Below are 24151 nucleotides of genomic sequence, written 5' to 3' on the forward strand. Positions count from 1 at the left end.
CACTCCTGGAATATATCCAATATTTCATAGGGATATTCTTTTGGAAAATAGTAGGAATATTTCTTTGGAATATTACTCTTTAGATTCAAAGAATTTATCAGTTGTAAGTAAGTTGATGAATTTATTTAAATAGCACATTTTGGAATGTCAATATTCAAAGGAATATTGTGAATACTATAGTCACATTCCTGGAATATTTTAAAGGAATATTGAAATTATTCTATTAACATTCCTAAAATATTTCAAAGAAATATTTCGAATAATATATTCACATTCCTGGAATATTTCAAAGGAAGATAAATTAAATGTTCACAATATTTAATATTAAAAAAATATTTCATAGGAATATTGTGAATATTAGTCACATTCCTGAAATATATCTAATATTTCATAGGGATATTCCTTTGGAATATAGTAAGAATATTTCATTGGAATATTACTCTTTAGATTCAAAGAATTTATCAGTTGTAAGTAAATTGATGAATTTATTTAAATAGCACATTTTTGAATGTCAATATTCAAAGGAATATTGTGAATACTATAGTCACATTCATGGAATATTTTAAAGGAATATTGTAAATATTCTATTAACATTCCTGGAATATTTCAAAGAAATATTGTGAATATTCTATTAACAATAACAAATGTTATTGTTATTGTTAATGTTATTGTTAACAAATGTTAATGTTAATTTTATTAACATTCCTGGAATATTTCAAAGGAAGGTAAATTCAATGTTTAGAATATTTAATATTAAAAAAATATTTCATATGAATATTGTGAATATTATAGTCACATTCCTGGAATATATCCAATATTTTATAGGGATATTCCTTTGGAATATAGTAGGAATATTTCATTGGAATATTACTTTTTAGATTCAAAGAATTTATCAGTTGTAAGTAAATTGATGAATTTATTTAAATAGTACATTTTGGAATGTCAATATTCAAAGGAATATTGTGAATACTATAGTCACATTCTTGGGATATTTTAAAGGAAGGTAAATTAAATGTTTACAATATTTAATATTAAAAAATATTTCATAGGAATATTGTGAATATTATAGTCACATTCCTGAATTTTTTTTTTGAGGAATATTGTGAATATTCTATTTACATTTCTAGAATATTTCAAGGGAATATTGTAAATACTATATTAGCAATCCTAGAATATTACAAATATATATTGTGAATACTACATTCACATTTCTGAAATATTTCAAAGGAATATTCTGAATATTAGATTTACATTCGTGAAATATTTTAAAGGAATATTGTGAATATTATATTCATATTCCTAGAATATTTCAAAGAAATGTTGTGGATATTCTTTTTACATTCGTCGAAAATTTTAAAGGAATATTTTGTATATTCTATTAACATTCCTGGAATATTTCAAAGAAATATTGTGGATTTTCTATTCTGATTTGTAAAATATTTTTAAGGAATATTGTGGATACTCTATTAACATTCCTGGAATATTTCAAAGAAATATTGTGGATATTCTATTAACATTCCCGGAATATTTCAAAAGAAGACAAAGTTAATATTATTTCCAATGTTTAATATTAAAAATTATTTCAATGGAATATTGTGAATACTATAGTCACTTTCCTGGAATATTGCAAAGGAATATTGTGGATATTATATTCACATTCCTGGAATATTTCAAAAGTAAGCTAGATAAAGTTTTTCCATTATTTAATGTTGGAATATCGGGAATATTTGGAATATTTCACTGAAATTCCAAAGGAACATTATAAATATTCCATTTGTAGTCCAATATCCCATTCACATTCCAAAGGAATATTATAAATATTTATTCTAGCTTCTGCAGGAATATTTAGAATATTTCACTCAAATTCCAAAGAAACATTAGAAATATTCCATTAACATTCCGAAGGAATATTGTGAATATTCCATCAACATTCCTCGGGAATATTAGAAATATTCCAGCCACAATCCTCATGAATATTTGAGACTATTTTACGTTTCGATAAAAAGTATTTTAGGAATATTTCAATTTAATATTTTAGATATATTCCATTTATACAGTCTATAATGGATAGTTTAGAATAATCCATTCAGATTCCAAAGGAATATTGAGAATATTCCATCGAAATTACAAAGGAATGTTAGGACTATTTCATCCATATTCCAAAGGAGTATTAATAAAATTCCGTCCGCTTTCCAAAGGAAATATAATTTTAATATTTCAAGAATATTCCAATTCAATATTTTTGGAATATTACTATAGCATATTTTATAAATAATGCAATTGAATATTTTAGAAATATTCCATTTATAGTCGAATGGTTCATTAAAAAAAATTCTATTGAAATTCTAAAGGAATAATAAAAATATTCCAGCAAAATATTCCAAAGGTCTATTTTACTCACATTCCTAAAGAATATTCTTAATATTCCATTTACATTTCAAAGGATCATTAGAAATATTCCATTCATAAATAAGAAAGGAACATTAATAATGTACCATTCTAAAGGAACATTGAATTAATTTTTGAAACATTCCAAAGGAATATTGATAATATTTCGTCTACTTTCGAAAGGTATAGTGTGAATTTTCCATTTATATCTCAAAAAACATTATTTTAGGAATATTCCAATTAAATATTTCAGAAATATTCCAGGATAAATATTTTAGGAATATTTATATTTACTACGTTTAAGAATATTCCAATTGATTACTTCACGAAACTTTTTAATTCTAAAAGTTACAGAAATATTCCAACGAAATAATATATAAATATTTCGTGAAATGTATCCCAATAGCATGGAATTTTTTAACTCACATTTCGGGAATATTCCTTTGAAATTTAGATGGAATATTTCATTGGAATATTTTATTCACATTCCAATAATTATTAAAGAACCAGTAGACAATAAATGGAATTTGTATTTCTAAAATAATCAATTGATGAATTTCTAAAATATGCGATTGTAATATTCCTAAAATTCACAATTGGAATATTCCTAAAACATTAAAATTATATTTCCTTTGGCAAGTGGATGGATTATTTTCAATATTAGTTTGGAATGTGACCAAAATTTATTTAATATTCTTTTGAAATGTAAATGGAAAAATTTTAGTGTTTACATTAAATTTTTTTAAAGAATATTTCAATATTGAAAACTTTAGGAATATGCTGTAGAAATATTCCAATGGAATACTATATAGAAATATTTCATAGAATGTGCCTTAATATCACGGAATATTTAATATTCATTCCTGGAATATTACTTTTGAATATAGTATGAATATTCCTGGAATATTCCTCTACAATATAAACGAATATTCCAGGAATATTCATTTGGAATGTAGTAATAATATTCCAGGAATATTCATTTGGACTGTAGTAATGATATTCCAGGAATATTCATTTGGACTGTAGTAAGAATATTCCAGGAATATTCCTTTGAAATATAGTAGGAATATTATTTTGGAAAAAAGTAGGAATATTCCTTTTGAATATAGTAGGAATATTTCATTGGAATATTCCTTTTTAGATTTAAAGAATTTTCCAGTTGAAAGTAAATTGATGAATTTATTTAAATAGCACATTTTGGGAATATAGAAAATTGTTGACAATAATTAAAAAATAAGAAGTATTTAAATATTTATTTAACAAAATTATTCAAGTTTTGAATAATTAAATTTATAAATCAGTGAAAGTTTAGGGAAATATAATATAAAATTTTTGTGACAATACTGAATTAAATAAATGACTTTTTCCACTTTTTTTTGTATTTTTAATCGATTCAAGAGACTTTTTTCGCGCTTTAAAGTCGAATAAGCGAGACCTGTATATTTTTTTTAAATAAAAAAAGTGTTTTTTTTAAATTTCCAATAAAATATTTTTAATAAAATAAACAAATTATTTTTGTTAAATAATTAATCTGTTATAATATTACTTAATTAATTGCTTGCCTGTGTCTGATTATTCAATTTTGTACGTCAATTTTGGTAAATGTATAAAACAGTATAAGCTAACATATATTGGGAAATAATAATAAACGAATGAAATTAATTTCGTTAAATACTTTATTGTTCATTTTCCAATTATTATTTGTGTCGAAAATTATTACTAAAAAAAGAAAATTTTCATCTCGTCAAATTTTGTTCTCTCTTATAAACAAACAAAAATTTTAAAGAAATAAAATTTAATAAGAAAAAAAAACTTTAATATTAATTAGGATTTATTAATTATTTTTATTATTTTAATTATAAAATTATTAATATTTTAAATCTAAATTTTTCAACAATTGCAATTTATGAATTATTATTATAATTAATTATAATTAATTATAATTAATTATAATATATTAATTAGAATTAATTAATTCATTATAATATATTAATTAGAATTAATTAACTTATTATTATTAGAATAATGAAGAAATGAAATAGGACGATTTTTATTATTATCATTATTTACACGCTAATTTTATGATTTAAAACTATTTCTTAAGGAATGAAGTACATGTCCGTCTAAAGAGAGACCTTATTGCTAAAATCCTGTTCATAAGAAAAACGCGTTTAAAGTTCTGAGTTAACATTGCCTGCCATGGATTTGTGTTTTTTTTGTAATCGTCTCAAGGACAAAATTTTAAAAGACAAAAGTATCCGAAAATTATATATTATAATATAAATAGAACATTTTTTTCAAGATTTTAAAAACAAAAAAATAACATGGAATATTGGAATATCGTAATGATATTCCACTATTTTGTATTTTCAGAGAAAAAGGTTGTCTAGAAATCAGATTCGGGAAAAAGGAAAGAAATATCGCATTGGATTATAGTATTAATAATCCTAATAGCACGAAATATTCCACGCACATTTCTGGAATATTCCATTTGAACTTTTGAATATTCAAATTGTAGAATATTCCATTCTAAATTTGTGAATATTCTAATGGAATATACAATTCGAACTTTACAAATATTGCAATGGAATATTGCATTCAAACTTTATGGATATTCCAATGGAATGTTCCAGTCGAAATTTACAAATATTTTATTCGAAGTTTAATTATATTCCAATGGAATATTCAAGTCGATATTTATACAAACATTTTATTAAAAGTTAATGGATATTCCAATGGAATATTTCATATTAAATTTACGAATATTTCATTGGAATATACCATTCAGACTTTACAAATATTCCAGTCGAGATTTTAAATATTTCATTCGAATTTTCCCAATATTCCAATGGAATATTTCAGTTAAAACTTACGAATATTCCAGTCAGAATTTAGAAATATTCCAATGGAACGTTCCAGTCGAAATTTACAAATATTTAATTCGAAGTTTACGAATATTCCAATGGAATATTCCAGTCGATATTTACAAATATTTTATTTGAAATTAACGAATATTCTAATGGAATATTTCTTTTAAAATTTATGAATATTCCATTGGAATATACCAATAAAAGATAACGAATATTCCAATGGAGTATTTCAATTAAAATTTACGAATATTGCAGTCAAAATTTAGAAATATTTCGATGGAATATTTCAATCGAAATTTGCGAATATTCCGATGGAATATTATCTAAAAACTTTTGTAGTTGAAAAGATATATTAATAATAATTTATATCTAAATGTTGCGAAAATTTATGAGTGTATCATAAATAATAATAATAATAAAAAAGAAATGTAAAAAAATGTTTATGTTGCAGTCAAATAATATTTTCATGGAATATTCGAAAAATTGTCCACAAAAATATTCCTAATTATGTTTTCTAAAGGTCGATTATTTTAATATTTTTAGTCATATATAAAATTAACATTATAATACATAAAATAATATATTTAGGAATATTCCTTTTAAATATTCCATCCACATTGTAGTAATATTTCTTTAGAATATTTAACTCACATTTTAGAAATGTTCCTTTTGAATATTCCATCCAAATTTTATTAATATTACTTTTGAATATTCCTTTAAAATTTTAGGAATTTTACTTTTGAATATTCCATCCACATTGCAGTAATATTCCTTTCGAATATTTCATTCACATTTTAGGAATATTTCTGTTAAATATTCAATCCAAATTTTTAGTAATATTCCTTGTCAATATTCCTTTAACATTTTAGGAATTTTCCTTTTGAATATTGCATCCACATTGTAGGAATATTTCTTTCGAATATATCATACACATTTTAGGAATATTCCTTTTTAGTATTCCATCTAAATTTTAGTAATATTCCTTGTGCATATTGTGAATATTGTGAATATTCCTTTGGTATAATGTAGGAATATTGCACTGGAATATTTAAGGAATATTTTATTGGAATATTATAAGAATATTCCATTGGAATATTTCTTTTTAAATTTATAATTTTTTTGGTTCAAATTTTTATATTAATGATTTCAATTCAAGGATCTAAAAATTGATTCCAGGAATGTGAATGCCATATTCCAGAAATGTAAGAGAAATATAAAATACGAGCCATGGGAGGAAATTAATTTGTTAATTTCTACTATTAAATTAGCATATTTTTCCAAAATATTAATGAAATTTGCATGTTAAGAATATTCCAATGGAATATATTTGGAATATTCCTTTTGATTTACTATAGGACTAATAATATGTTTAATATCTTAGTGACAACAATAATGATATTCCTAAAAATAATATTCTCATAAAATGCTGATGAAATATTCCCAAATTATTTTCATGGAATATTCCAAAATTATTTTTAAAAAGCAATTGGAGTTTGAATATTTTATTAATTTTGAAATATGAATGGAATATAATGTTAATATTCCTAATATTCCAGTGGAATATTCCCATATTATTCCAAAAAGAGATTCCAAACTTCGGACTTTTTAATATTTCCAAATTATAGTTGAAACATTCTTTAGAAACTCTAGTAGCATGGAATATTCTATTTGCAGTCTTGGAATATTTTTGGAATATTCCATCCATATTGTATGAATATGAAAATATCGATCTTTTGGAATATCATAGAAATATTATAAAATATATAAATATTATAATATAAAATCCACATTTTCTAAATCTGTTTCTGTGCAATATTCCAGGTATCTGAATGAAATATTCCTTGCTCTGAGGGTTGTTATTTACTTATTTGCTTTTTTTCGGTAATGATTACATTTTTTATATATTGTTAATTAAGTTATTAGAATAATATTCCAGTCACATTTTAGAAATATTAAAATTTCCAAATTTAGTAAAAAAAATTTTTTAATAAGAATAGAATATTCCATCAGAATATTGTTGGAGTATTATATAAGAATTTTGTCTCTGAATGGTGAATAGTTCAATGTGATTTTCCAATATTTCAATAAAATATTCCAGAAGTGTAAATGTAATATTCTATCCATTCTATGCTATTTGGCGAATATTAATGATAATAAAAAAATATTTTTACTAAATTTCAATGGAGTATTATAATATACAATGCTTAGATGAAATATTTCAAATTTTTCTTAAGGAACATTTCAAAAATGGGAACTTTCAATTTTCCTAAAATATTTATGAAATATTCTAAGTGTTCAATGAAAAATTTCTCTGGAATTTTTCAAATGTTTAATGGAATAGTTTTCCGGATATTCCAAATTGTTAAATGAATATTTCTTTGGGATATTTCCATTGTTTAATTTAATATTTCTTTGGCATTTTCCAAATGTCTGAAGAAATATTTTTTGGAATATTTTTTAATCTTTGAAGGAATGTTTCTTTGGAATATTCCAAATGCCTAATGGAATATTTTTTGGAATATTCAAAAAATCTTTGAAAGAACGTTTCTTTGGAATATTTCAAATGTTAAATGGTTTTTTGAGATATTCCAAATGTCTAATTGAATATTTTTTTTTAATATTCCAAATTTTTGAGGAATATTTTGAATATTTAATTAAATATTTCTTTGGAATATTCCAAATGTTTAATGGAATAGTTTTGCGGATATTCCAAATTGTTAAATGAATAGCATATTTCGAATGTTTAATTTAATATTTCTTTGGAATGTTCCAAATGTCTTGGGGAATATTTTTTGGAATATTCAAAATGTCTGACGGAATATTTTTTGGAATATTTTTAATCTTTGAAGGAATGTTTCTTTGGAATATTCCAAATGCCTAATGGAATATTTTTTGGAATATTCAAAAAAATCTTTGAAAGAATGTTTCTTTGGAATATTTCAAATGTTACCTAAATGGTTTTTTGAGATATTCCAAATGTCTAATTCTTTGGAATATTCCAAATGTTTAATGGAATAGTTTTTCGGATATTCCAAATTGTTAAATGAATGTTTCTTTGGCATATTTCGAATGTTTAATTTCATATTTCTTTGGAATGTTCCAAATGTCTTAGGGAATATTTTTTTGAATATTCCAAATGTCTGACGGAATATTTTTTGGAATATTTTTAATCTTTGAAGGATTGTTTTTTTAAATATTCCAAATGCCTAATGGAATATTTTTTGGAATATTCGAAATCTTTGAAGGAATGTTTCTTTGGAATATTTCAAATGTTAAATGGTTTTTTGAGATATTCCAAATGTCTAATTGAATATTTTTTTGAATATTTCAAATTGAGGAATATTTTGAATATTTAATTTAATATTTCTTTGGAATATTCCAAATGTTTAATGAAATAGTTTTTCGGATATTCCAAATTTTAAAGGAATGTTTCTTTGACTTATTTCGAATGTTTAATTTAATATTTCTTTGAAATGTCTCAAGGAATAATTTTTCGAATATTCTAAATACCTGATGGAATTTTTTTTTCAAATATTTTAAATATTTGAAGGAATGTTTTCTTTGGAATATTACAAATGCCTAATGAAATATTTTTTGAAATATTCCAAATCTTTGAAGGGATGCTTCTTTGGAATATTTCAAATGTTAAATGGTTTTTTGAGATACTCCAAATGTCTAATGGATTATTTTTTTAAATATTCCAAATTTTTGAGGAATATTTCGAATATTCAATTTAATATTTCTTTGGAATATTCCAAATGTTAAATGAATTATTTTTTTTTGAAATATTCCAAATGTTTAATGGAATATTACAGGAAAGTTAAATAATTATTTGTTTGACAAAAAATTTTAAAAAGTAGAAAAAAATTATTGACATTTTTTTAAATTAATGGTTGTGAAATAGTTTTATAAAAATTCTGAATCAAAATTCTGGTTAGACCTTAATGAAAAAGATATTAATCGTTCAGCGTTGAATATGAAATTTTCAATGGATATGGGCAATTAAAGTGAAATTTATTTCTTTTTAAATTCATGACTTTGATTTTTTTTTAAAATATTGTACCACATAAAATAGTGTGAGTAAAATGATTTTGTATGAAATTGCTTTCAATTAGAATTCTTGTGGGTCATCATTTTTTTTTTTTTTTTTTTTTTTAATTGATCGCAATAATAAAACTTTATACATTTTCCTCTCTAACAAATTTTTATTCTTTTTTCAATACTTAATTTAGAATAAATTTGTTTTTAATTTAGAGAGAAAATAATTTTAAAATAAATTTTTGTTTTTTTTATAATAACAAGTTTTAATTAGGAAAAAGTGAAAATTAATTGGAAAGGGGAGAAATTGAAATTAATAAAAAATAGGTATTTTTCGCTTGATTATAGTGAAAAATGAAACTATATATAATAATGGCAGTTACTATATAAAAGATTCGGTTTATTTTTAATACTTCGAACTTTATGTTTTCAAGCTTAAAAAAAATTGACTTTTTAGGCTTCGAGATTTTTTTTTCATATTCTCCTCTTCATGACGAAAATAGTAACTTAATATTAGGTAAAGCTTCAGATCCACATTCATAAAATTCCCAAGCTGTAAAATTCTGCTCGCCGCCGCTTTGGTCGCTGCAGAGACTATCTCTCTCATCAAGTTTTCTAGTTTAAAATCTAGCTTAACAATTTCTTTTTATTATTATTTTAATGACACTGATTAAAAAGTACTATTCTCGATTTTTCCATTTTTACACTTTAAAGTGAAAATTATTTATAATATCAGAAATATTGGAGATATTTTTAAATCGAAATTCAGCTTTATCTATAGTATGCGATTATTTTATCAGTTTTTCTTTTTCTTTTTTTTTTACTTTTAACACATATTTTAATTGAAATATTTTTACACCACTATGTTCATGTGAATTGTTTTTACGTATATATTGATTTAGAATACTTTCCAAATATTTTATTCGACAAGCTGTCAATTTGTTATTTTGCAGTTAATTTAATTTTCTCCAGGTAAAACAGATTTTTTTCGCAGGTAAATTAATAAATATAGAAAATAGAAATAGGAAATTGCATATTTCTATTTAAATGATACACTTTTTTAAATTTTACTCAAATATTTTTAATTATCATATTATTTATTTATTATTTCAATAAAGTGATAAACAAAGTTTAAAAGGTGGTCCAAACATGATTATTTTCCCCTATTACTATTATAATTATTCGGATAGTAATACCAAACGATAGGCATATTTTTTAAAGAAATCGACGCCATATTGAATCCTCCATTTTGAATTTCAAAAAATTAATTCTATTGCACTAAAATTTCAAAAAGTTGCAAACATTATTTAGAAATAAAAAGTATTTAGAATAAATGTGGCCTGAAAATTAAAGAAAACCTATTTTTTTCTCCTAAAACTTGTCAAAATCGAGAAAATGGGGAAAAAAATATAAATAGAAAATAAAAATATTGACGGTTGAGTATAGAAATTCGAGGTTATAAATTTTAAAGCAGAAATTCAAATTAATGAACCGTGGAGAATATTCATGCATCCCGTTAAAATAGGGCGTTGAGTGTTTGTGGGCTACTGTTTCTTTCTTCTGTTTTAAATATTTATTGTGTCAAAAATTGCAGTATATGCGTGATAGCTGAAAAAACAATTGAAATATTCGTGTTGATGCGTTGTTAAAATTCCCCTTCAAACATTTTTCACAAAGTAAATTCTCTATTATAAAAATAAGAGTTATGTAGGACTCATTTTTTCTTCCTCCAATCTATTGAATTATTTTTCAATAAATGTTTATAATAATTATATTTAAATACTTGAACTAAATATTCTGTTTTTCAATTGATACTAAATTACGCAGACTTTGCACTCGATAATTAATATTAATGTATCAAAAAGTAGTTTTTAAACTAAAAAAAGTGGTGAAAAAAGTAGCTATCAAAAAATTAAACTTGACGACCAAAAAAACACGTTTTAGACACTTCTCAAAACTGATAAAAATTACATTCCATATTTTTTATTTTCCTGACTTTTTTCGAATTTTCATCAAAAATATTTACTTCTTTCCTATCCTGCTAATAAATTGAATTCCTGCAACGAATTTTATTATTCATCAAAGAATTTAAATATTTATCAAAATAATTTAATTCTTGCCCTGAATTTTACAAAAATTTTTAAATAATTGATTTCTTTTGACTAATTTTATGCAAAATTCTAATTTAAATAATTGATTTCTTTTCTCTAATTTTATGCAAATTCTAATTTAAATAATTGAATTCCTGAGAAATTTTAATTATTCACGAAAAGAATTGAATTCTTCCAAAGATTTTTACAAAATTTTTTTTAAATAATTGAATTCTGTTTGGAAATTTTATGAAAATAGTAGATATTAAAAATCATTGAAATGCGAAAAGTTTTTAAAAATAATTAAATTTTACAGAGAATTCTATTAAAATTATTGAGAATAATTAAATGTCTGTGTGGCATTTTATTAAATTTTTTTTGAAAATAATTGAATTTCTAAAAAGCATTTTATTATTTATGAAAAATATTGAATTCTTGAGAACGATTTTATTTTAATTTTTTAAAATAATTGAATTATTGTTATGATTGTCATTTATGAAAATAATGTATTTTTGTAAAGAATTTTATTAAAATGCCTCAAACTACATCAATTTTTGTGAATAATTTTGTTATTTATCGAAATAATTGAATTCTTTCGAAGAATAATTTATTTAAATAAATGAATTCATGGAAAGTATTTTATTAAAATCTAAAAGAATAATTGAATTATTTCAAAAAAAATTTAATTTCTTTCAATCAATTTTATTAAAATACTTGAAAATAATTGAATTCCTGTGAAAAACTTGATTTGTGAAAATAATTGATTTTTTCTATTAATTAATTTAAAATAGTATTAAAAATAATTGAAATTCATTGATGAGTTTTATTATTTATAGAAATAATTGAATTCATGCTAACCATTTTTGTTAGGAATTTTTTAAATAATTGAATTTACAAGAAGAAATTGGTTGCTTTTAAAAATAATTGAATTCTTGTAATAAATATTGTTATTTATCAAAATAATTGAATTTTGCAAAGAATTTGATTAAAATGCCTTAAAATAATTGAATTTTCCGGAATAATTTTGTCATTTATTGACGTAATAATTGAATTCTTTCGAAGAATTATTTATTGACGTAATTGAATTCTTTCGAAGAATTATTTATGTAAATAATTGAATTTTTGGGTAGAATTTTACTAAAATCTATAAAAGAGTAATTGAATTATTTCAAAAAAATTTAATTAAAATTGTATTTAAAATAATTGATTTCTTTCGATCAATTTTTTTGAAAATATTTGAAAATAATTAAATTTCTGTGAAAAATTCTAATATTTTTGTAAATAATTGAATAATTGCGAAAAATTTTTTTTAAATAATTGAATTTTTCGAGGAATTAAAATTAAATTTTTAAGAATAATTACATTTTTTGAGCAATTCCTGTAAAATTGGATTAAAAATAAAATTGAAATCTTGCCATAAATTTTATTATTTATGAAAATAATTGAATAGTTGCAAAGAATTTTATTAAAATTTTTAAAAATGATTGAATTCCTAAGAAGAATTTCATTATTTATGAAAATAATTGAATTTTGCGATTAATTAATTTAAAATACCTATAGTATTAAAAATAATTCAAATTCTTTGATGAGTATTATTATTTATGAAAATAATTAAATTCTTGTGAATGATTTCATTAGTATTTTTTAAAGTAATTAAAATGCAAAAGAATATTACTTTTAAAAATAATTGAATTCTTGCGCTGTATAATGTTATTTATGAAAATAATTGAATTTTGTTTAAATTTTATTAAAATCCATGAAAACAATTGAAAAATTTGAGAATAATTTTGTTATTTATCTTTAATAATTGAATTCTTTCGAAGAATTATTTATGTATTGTAAATAATTTAATTCTTTTGAAGAATTTTATTGAAGTATAAAAGAATAATTGAATTATTTCAAAAAAAAATTTAATTAAAATTTTATTTAAAATAATTCATTTCTTTCGAACAATTTTGTTAAAATATTTGAAAGTAATTGAATATTCATGTTTGAAAAATTCTTATATTTTTGTAAATAATTGAATTATTGCGAAAAAATTTTCTTAAAAAATGTTTAAAAAGAATTGAATTTCTGTAAAAAATTTTGTTATTTTTCAAAAAAATTGAATTCTTTATGAGAATTTTATAACCATTCTTTTAAATAATTAATTTTTCGTAAGTATAATAAATATCATGAATATTTTGTTTTAAATAATTGAATTCTTCTGGAAAACTTTATTTGTGAAAATAATTGAATTTTTCGATTAATTAATTTAAAATAGTATTGAAAATAATTGAAATTCTTCTATGAGTTTTATTCGTTATGAAAATAATTGAATTCTTGCTTAGAATTTCCATTAAAAAATTCTTTTAAAAAATTGAATTTCCACTAAAAATGTTATTATTAGTGAAAGTAATTGAATTATTGTGAAGAATTGTTGTACAAAAATTTTCTTAAGTAATTGATTTTTTCGAAATTTTTTTGAAAATGCTATTCTAAATTAATTGAATTTCTCTGGAAATTTTATTATTTATGAAAATAATTGAATTTTGGATGAATTTTATCACTTTAAAGAATTTGATTATAATTTTTGAGAATAGTTTTTTGATTTCTAGTATTAGCGAATTTAAAGTTGTGGACATTGTAAAAAAAACCGAAGTAGTGGCTTTTCATGGCTGAAATCTAAAAAAAGTACCTAATATAAAAATTTATATTTTTTAGTTTTATTTACTTTAATTTAAAGTTATGCTACAGCATAACGTAAAAAGAAGTAGTAAATAGTAGGTTTTAGTAGATGAGTGCGAAACCTGTAGGCTTCGCACTCATCTACTAAAACCTACAAAAATAGTTAAAAAAAAAAAAAAAAAAAAAAAAAAAAAAAATTAACTAGTAGACCAAAAAATATGAAAAAAATAAAGTATTTATAGTAGTATAAAATATTAAAATAATAATAATAATAATAATAATAATAATATTATTAAATATTTTATTTTTTTTTTTTTTTTGGCTAAAAATAGTTATAGAAATTTCTTTTCCAAGACAAAACCAAGACTAGGATTTTGCCAGAGTTTTGCCACTGTTAAGAGAATTATGTTATGATAACTATTTCTTTATCCATGATTTTGACAGTGTTAAGAATGGTTTTCCTAGTTTTTTTTTTTTTTTTTTTTTTTTTTTGTTATGGAAAGGAATCACAATATTTTCAAAGTATCTACAACCAACATTATAGTCATGGTTTTGCCAGTGTGACTTTATGTGACATCACACCTTGAAAATGCAAAATCCACAGTGTAAGAAAAAAAAAAAAAAACTTTTTCCTCCAAAATTGTAACCGTGTGATGACAGAGCTTATCGTATTGAAAGAGTACTTGATCGACATACAAGTGTATTTAGAAGATAGAGGTCCGAGAAAGGTGAAAAGCATTGTAGGGTGAGCTCTCTCTGATAACTGGTGAGAAAACGTATGAGCCCACAGCATCTCGGTCTGGCGGTTCGTTGATCCGCAGTGCAAAAGCAGTTCGCCACGCTGCTTCGAACCATTCTTCCAGTTGTCGGTGACTAAGCCAGACGGGGGGGCCCGAGACGTCAATTATAAGGCCTTAATCGGAAACCCGTCCTTACTTCTGTTGGCTTATACTCCTTATACCTCCTTACGTACAACCCGAAGAGAGCACTCTGTGCTACGCGCCGCGTATTTTCTCTATATCTGGCTCGGTCCCTTTAAGCAGGCTCGGATTCTCAAATACATCATGTCTAACTGGAGAAATAAAAAAGAGAGAGGAGAAACTTTAACATCCAAATCTTTATCAATAAATCAAATGCACTTGGACGAGAACAATTGCGAATATCAAAAGTTTTCTTTTCGGACTCTCGCGTAGCGATGAAAAGCGTAATTATTATACAATATACATTCCAGAGAGACTTTAAAGCTGTTTGAATTTATAGAGAGAGAGAGAGAAGGAGAGAATTTTTTTTTTCTTTCTTTCCCCCTTTTTTTAATTCTTTGAATTCTCGACAGTTTGAACGAGAATGAAGAGGTTTGGATACAATATAAATTATGTCTTCTTTAGCTCCATAAAGCGTGCAGATGTTTACATTTCTATATAGTTGCGAGGGGATTAAAAGATGTTCATGCGAAACTTCTTATGTAGCTTGAAAATACTTATATGAACTTTAGTTTCATTTTCCACTTTCTATTTTACATTCACTACAATAATTTTTTCGAAATTAATAAATTAACTTATAATTCGAGGTTTTAACATTTATAAAATAAACTCTCTATAACTTATAATTCCAAAAATTTTGCGATTTTCTAGTCAAAAATTAAGAAAAATCAATTTTTTTGTTTAAAAATGTTCCTTAGAATCATTAGACTGAAAAAATAATCATTATTCTGAAACTGTTTTCAGAATATTTTTTAAGAATACGAAGAAAAGTTATACACCCATTTCCAAATTTCAATATCCGGCTTCGCACTCATCTTCTAAAACCTGCTATTTAGTACTTTTTCTACGTTAGGCCACTATAGGGTACCTACTTTTTTTTAGATTTCATCCACAAAAATCAACGGTTTCTGTTTCTATTAAGAATTTCCACTGCTTTAAATTCGCTAATACTAGAAATTCGAAAATTATTCTCGAAAATTATAATCAAAATCTTTCAAACGATTCAATTATTATCAAAAAATATTTAAAATTCAATTATTTTCAAGTTTTGCATTTTCGTAAAATTTCGCAATAGAATTCAACTATTTAAAAAAAAATGATAAATTTCGTCAAAAATTCAATTATATTTTCATAAATAATAAAATTTTCACAGGAATTAAATTATAATTTTGAATAGCATTTTCAAAAAGATTTCAAAAAAATCAATTATTTAACGATATTTAAAAAAAAATTTTTTTTTGATAAAATTCTAAGAAAGAATTCAATTATTTTTATAAATAATAAAACTCATCGAAGAATTTCAATTATTTTCAATACTATTTTAAATCAATTAATCGAAAAATTCAATTATTTTCACAAATAAAGTTATTCAGAAGAATTCAATTATTTAAAATAATATTTTTCATAATATTTATTATATTTCGAAAAAATTAATAATTTAAAACAATGTTTATAAAATTCTTATAATGTATTCAATATTATTTTCAAAAATAACATTTTTCACAGAAATTCAATTCTTTTTAAATATTTTTAATAAAATTTTTCGCAATAATTCAATTATTTTCATAAATAATAAAATTCTTCTCAGGAATTCAATTATTTTTGAAAATTTTAATAAAATTGTTTGCAACTATTCAATTATTTTCATAAATAAATAAATTCATTATCTTACATACAATTTTAATAAAATTTTTTGCAAAATTCAATTATTTTCATAAATAACAATATTCATCACAAGAATTCAATTATTTTTAAAAGTTATTTGTTTTTTTTTTTGGAAATTCAATTATTTTAAAAAGTTCTAATAAAACCGTTTGCAAAAATTCAATTATCTTCATAAATAATAAAATTCTTTTCAGAAATTAAATTATTTTTAATACTATTTTAAATTAATTATTTAAAAAATTAAATTATTTTTACAAATAAAGTTTTTCACAAGAATTCAATTATTTGAAATAATATTATCATAATATTTACTATATTTCGAAATAATTAATTATTTAAACAATGTTTATATAATTCTTATAATGGATTCAATTATTTTCAAAAATAACAAATTTTTTCACAGAAATTCAATTATTTTCAAATATTTTAATAAAATTGATCGAAGGAAATTAAATTTCTATGAAATAATTCAATTATTCTTTTCGATTTTAATAAAATTCTTTTCAAGAATTCAATTATTTACATAAATAATTCTTCGAAAGAATTCAATTATATCGATGAATAATAAAATTATTTACGAAAATTCAATTATTTTGAGGCATTTTAATAAAATTTGCAAAATTCAATTAATTTTCATAAATAACAATATTCATCACAAGAATTCAATTATTTTTAAAAGCAATAAATTTTTTCTTGGAAATTCAATTATTTTAAAAAATTCTAATAAAACCGTTCGCAAGAATTCAGTTATTTTCATGAATAATAAAACTCATTCATTTATTTTTAAATTTTAATACTATTTTAAATTAATTAATCGAAAAATTAAATTATTTTCACAAATGAAGTTTTTCACAAGAATTCAATTTTTTCTTGGAAATTCAATCATTTTAAAAAAATTTAATGTAATCGTTAGCAACTATTCAATTATTTTCATAAATAACAAAATTCATTGCAGGATTTCAATAATTATTCTTAATACAATTTTACAGGAATTGCTCAAAAACTGTAAGTTTTATTAAAAATATAATTTCAATTCCTCGAAGAAATCAATTTATTTAAACAAATGTTTTTTTCAATTCTTTGGAAGAATTCTATTTTTTACAAAAATATTAGAATTTTTCACAGGAATTCAATTATTTTCAAATAGGTTTTTTTAATAAAAATAATACAGTTTTAATTAAATTTTTGTGAAATAATTCAATTATTCTTTTACATTTTAATAAAATTCTTCTCAAGAATTCAATTATTTACATAAATAATTCTTCGAAAAAATTCAATCATTAAAGATAAATAAAAAAATTATTTCCGAGGATTCAATTAATTTAGTAATTTTAATAAAATTCCTTTGCAAAATTAAATTATTTTCATAAATAACAACATTCATAACAAGAATTCAATTATTTTTAAAAGTAATTAATTTTGTCTTGCGGAAATTAAATTATTTTAAAAAAAAAACTCTAATGAAATCGTTCGCAAGAATTCAATTATTTTCATAAATAATAAAATGCTTTTTGCTTTTTTGCAATTCAATGATTTGAAAAAAATTCAATGATTTCGAAACGGAATTCAATTTAAAAATTTTGTAAAAATCTTCGTAAGAATTAAATTCTTTTCACGAATAATAAGAGTTTCTCAGGAATTTAATTATTTAAATTAGAATTTGCATAAAATTAGTCTAAAGAAATGAATTATTTAATAAATTTTATAAAATTCTTCGCAAGAATTAAATAATTTTTATAAACAGTTAAATTCTTTCATGAATAATAAAATTCGTTGCAAGAATTCAATTTTTAAGCAGGACAAGGAAGAAATAAATATATTTTTAATGAAAATTGGGAAAAAGTCAGGAAAATAAAATATTGAATAGAATTTTTGTCAGTTTTGTAAAGTGTCTAAAACGAGTCTTTTTGATCGTCAAGTTTAATTTTTCGATAACTACTGTTTATTACTCCTTTTTTTAGTTTCAAAACTACTTTTTGCTACTTTTTTAAATTTAATTATCGAGTGCAAAGTCTGCAATATTTAAAAAATTTTAAAAACCATTCTTTTGAAAATTCCACATCCGCCTAATCCTTTAACGGACCTAAAGAGTAACGAAAGTTAAGAATTTCGTTAACGATTTTAAAAATTCCCTTTAAACTTAAATTGTGAACGAAAATGTTAACTTAAAATGTTAATTAACAATGAACAGATTTGTTAATTAACAATTAACATATTAACGTTTTTTGTTTTACCATTTTTGTTTATTTGCTTAGAACATTTTAATATTCTTTAAATATTCGTAGTTTGACATTTTAAAAAGTAAATGTTTCAAAAATATAAATATGAAATTATTTTTTTTTTATTTTTTATTTCCCGTCAATAAATAAATTTAAAAAAAGAATTTAAAAAAAACAGTTTCTAGAAAAACTAGAAAAAATAAAAGCTAGAAAAACATGTCACGTTCGCGCTATTTAAAATTATTCCTTTTTAATCTTCTCTATATCTAATATTTAGTGGTAGGTTTAAAAAAAATAGTCTTTTGTTAAGTATCGACCCGATTTTAGATTCTACACGCCAATAACAATTTAGTAGTTGTTCACAGTACGCCAAAGGTATAAATGCGGTGCATGGTGTTTAGAATTGGAATTGGACCGCTATTAATGGTGCCTACATACTATAGTGGTCCATTTCTAAACAGCTCCAGTGAAACCTCATTCAGTATTTATTTATCATTTGTTAAGCATTAGTTTGTCTGGGGCATAGGTGTGGAGTACATTATTCGTTAATGGGATGATACTTTAACAATACAAACACACCATATCTCTATACTAACGTACATTTAATCTATACACTTTGATTAAACATAGAATTGTTTATAATACAGAATGAGAAAACTGGCAAATTTCAATTTTACTATTTTTTTTCATTTTTTTTCATTTTTTTATTTATTTTTTTTAATTTTATTTTTATTATTATTATATATTATTATTATTTATTAGGTATTATTATTTTATATATTTATTAATATTTATAATATTTTTTATTTATTTGTAATTTTTATTATAATTTATTAATTTAAAAATTTTTTTTATTATAATTATTTTTATTAAAAAAAGTGTTTTGGGAGAGTAATTTTATAAAATACTAAGAAATATTTTAGAGTAAAAAGAATAAATTTTTCGTTATATGCATTATAAATAAATAAAAAATATTATAAATATTAATAAATAAATAAAAAATGTTATAAATAATAATAAATAAGTAAAAAATATTATAAATTTTACTAAAAAATATTTCTTAGTATCATAAAATTACTCTCCCAAAACTTTTTTTTTTTAAAGAAATATAGAAAAAAGAAAGAGTTATAGCGCAATTTATATAACAGTATGTCCGCCATTTTGTATCCGCCATTTTTAATTTTTAAAATCTGACAACAAATTCGTAATCAAATTGCCGTGCAATTATAATTAATTTTAAAATAAATTCGATCGAAAGCTTAATATTTTTTTTTCAACATAAGTATATTCAAAGAAAATTCTCTCATTAAATCTATAATTAATTTCATATCAAGATTTCTCGGTATTAAAAAAAGCAGTAATTAGTTAATTGATTATTCCTTTCCTGAAAGCACTTTTAAATATTTTATTTTTCTTCTTTTTGTCTGATTTGCAAATTTTTTCTTCCTTTCATTAATTCCTGAAAACCAATGTTTAATTAACGGATAATATGACATTATATACATATATCCAATAATAATCAGTGTCAATCATATCATGTATCATAATATGAATGAATTAAATAATATTCTTTTCAGAAAATGTAGTAAAAAATTAATAATTATTCAATAAACTTAATTAATAGGTAACGCAATGGATTTTTATTCCTTTTATGTAAAATGAGTAAAAAATAAAATTTCGAAGTGTCAGTTCATATAAAATGTGGTTTCACTCTGTTTTATTCTAAAAAGAGAAAGTAGTTTAGGATATTATTTTTTTTTAATTGCTTAAATTTATATTCGAATATTCCATTGAGATATTCCATCCACATTCCTGGAATATTTAATTGGGATATTCCATATAAATTCCTAGAATATTAGATAAGGATATTTCATCCGCATTCCTGGAATATTCAATTGAAATATTCAATCCACGTTCCTGAAATATTCCATCAACATTCCTGGAATATTTCATTGGAATATTCCATATACAATCCTCGAATATTGCATTAGGATATTCCATATACAATCCTCGAATATTGCATTAGGATATTCCATTCGCATTCCTGGAATAATCAATTGAGATATTCAATCCACACTCCTGAAATATTCCATCAACATTCCTGGAATATTCTATTAAAATAAACCCGACCTTTGGAATAATGTAGGAATATTCCGTTAGAATTTTGTAATTAGAATATTATAGGAATATTGCATTGGAATATTATAAGAATATTACATCGGAATATCACTTTGTAAATTAACATCGTTTTTAGTTTTAAATCAAATAGATGAGTTTATATTACTGATGCGAAAATAAAAAACTAATAAAAAAATATTTTTTTTACAAAATTACAAAGGAATATTCCCATAATATATTGAATATTCTAACTATATTAGATTGGAATTTTTTTTTATGTAAATTTTATTAATTTTTAGTATTTTAATAATACTATAATATTCAACAGTAGAAAACAATTAACTTTCCATATTAGCACGTAATATTCCATTCATATTTCTGGAATATTCCATTTCCATTCCTGGAATATTTTGTTTGAATATTAGTATTATTAAATAATATTAATATTCCTCTAGCATATTCTGCTAAAATTTCAAAAATATTACTCTTTGACGTTTGGAATGCACCTTTGGAATAATATAGGAATATTCCATCAAAACATTGTAGGAATATTCCAATGGAATTTTGTAAAAATTATTTTTTCATTGCTATCAATTTGATACTTATCAAATTTGGACACATTTAAATAAATTCATCAATTCATTTGAAACTAAGAAAAAGTTGTAAATTTAAAAAGTAATATTCCGATGGAATATTAATATTCCAATCAAATATTTCAATATATTATTTCTAGATTATTCCAAAGGTCGGGCACTAAAATCTCTGGAATATTCCATTAGAGCACTAGGAGTATTCTTTTGAAATATTCCATTGGAGTATTCTTCTGGAATATTACATCAACAATATTTAGAAATATTAAAATGTCCAACGTTTGGAATGTTTATTTGGAATAATGTAGGAATATTCTATTGGAATACAATGATCAGTGTAGTTGAAATATTTCACAAGAATATTTCAGGAATATTTCATCGGAATATTACAAGAATATTCTATCAGAATATTACTTTTTAATATTCCAATAAATATTTCTATTATCCGCCAATGAAATAGTTGTATAATATTGAAAAAATATTCCAATGGAATATTCCAATCGGAAATTACAAATTTTTGCTGAAACCAATAGCTTGGAATATTGCATCATTCATATTCCAGGAATATTTTATGTAAACATTGGAACTATTTTATACATATTTCAGAAATATTAAAATGTCCGAGTTTTGGAATATTAATTAGAATATTTTTTCCATTTCTGGAATATTCCATTCAAACATTAGAAATATTCCATTCATATCTTAGGAATATTAATATGTTCGAAATTCGGAATGTTCCTGCGGAATAATATAGGAATATTCCAACCAAAAATATTGTGGGAATATTCCATTAGAATTTTGTATAATTATATTTTGTTATATATTCCATTGAAACATTGGGAATATTCTATTCATATCCTGGGAATATTAAAATATCCTACCTTTAGAATGTTCTTTTTGAATAAAGTAGGGATATTCCAGTAGAATATATTAGAAATATTTTCAGGAATATTTTAGGAATATTCCATTGGAATATTCCAACATTGTTATATTTGATTGAAATATTTTTGGAATATTTTAGGAATATTCCATTAGAATATCTTACAATATTTTAGGAATATTTCATAATATTTCGTTGGAATATTCCAACATTATTATATTTGATTGAAATATTTTTGGAATATTTTAGGAATATTCCATTGGAATATTCAAAAATATTTTAGGAATATTTCATTGGAATATTTCACATTTTTAAAAGGAATATTTAATTGGAATATTTCTCAATTTTTAGGAATATTTCATTGGAATATTTTACAATATTTCGTTGGAATATTTCATTGGAATATTTTACAATATTTCGTTGGAATATTTCACAATATTTTGTTGAAATATTCCAACATTATTACATTTCAACCTTATTATATTTGATTGAAATTTTTTCGGAATATTCCATTGGAATATTTCACAATATTTTAGGAATATTTGATTGGAATATTTTACAATATTTCAATGGAATATTCCAACATTATTATATTTGATTGAAATATTTTCGGAATATTATTACAAAATCACATTCCAAAGGACAGATATTTTTAATATTCTCAAAATGTAGATATTGGAATATTTTTTTTGAATATTCCAAAGAGAATATCGTGCTTTAGATTTGAAATGAAAAAAAGAACTACACAATAATTATATATGATAAAATTCAGTAGGCATTCTCACATTATCTCGCATAAATATTTGAAATTGGACATAAATTTTTCGTGATCATTAAATTAGAATTAATTAAGTAAGAATAAGATTTAAGATCTAGGTCTACAACAGCTAGGAATGTAGAATATTTCAGCTCCGCCCCTGTTTCTTGTTTTTTCTCCTTTTATCTTTGCTTTCCTTGTTTGTCTACTTCGCTACCTACCGCAACCTATCTTTGTGCACAATGCTTTCTTCTGCAAAACGTGTCGTGCAATGTATATACTGGGCTCTTCTCTTTGGTCTTCGACTGCTATACGTTGATCTTCCCGTTTAGGCAAGTAAACGGTTGTCCACTTTGGGAAGAAGAACCGCAAAGAGATGAATCAAAGCTTTCGCGAAACTATAAACTTTTATATATATATACAAGTTAATGCGCTGCTCTTCAAATTTGATAATATTTTTAAAAAAATGTTAATATTTCCTAGAATAGTAAAAAAATATTTTTTCGTTTTTTATTTTATTTTAATAATTTTTGCTGAAAATATAATGTTTTAGAAAAAGAATTTCTTAAATATTAATAGGAAATATATTTAACGTAGTAAAAAATTCTTAAATATTTGATTTTTTTTTTTTATAGAAAAATAACATTTTTTAAATATTTCATTTTTAATTATTGTTATTGCTACTGAGGGAGTTTTCTGGTTCGATCTTTTACGTTTGAGCACTTTGCGTTTGCGTGCGCAATATGTTGCTTTAAATAAGTGCATCGTATCAGGTTTATTACAGGAAATTTTCTCGTGAACTCTAAAAACAGAAAATTTTCTAAATGAAAATCAGTATTGGACTTAGTGTTTAGAAAAATGAATAATTTTCTTTTCTTTTAGTTTTTAA

Source organism: Leptopilina heterotoma, unplaced genomic scaffold (assembly GCF_015476425.1).
Source record: "Leptopilina heterotoma isolate Lh14 unplaced genomic scaffold, ASM1547642v1 Lhet_264, whole genome shotgun sequence".
Taxonomy (NCBI): Eukaryota; Metazoa; Arthropoda; class Insecta; order Hymenoptera; family Figitidae; genus Leptopilina; species Leptopilina heterotoma.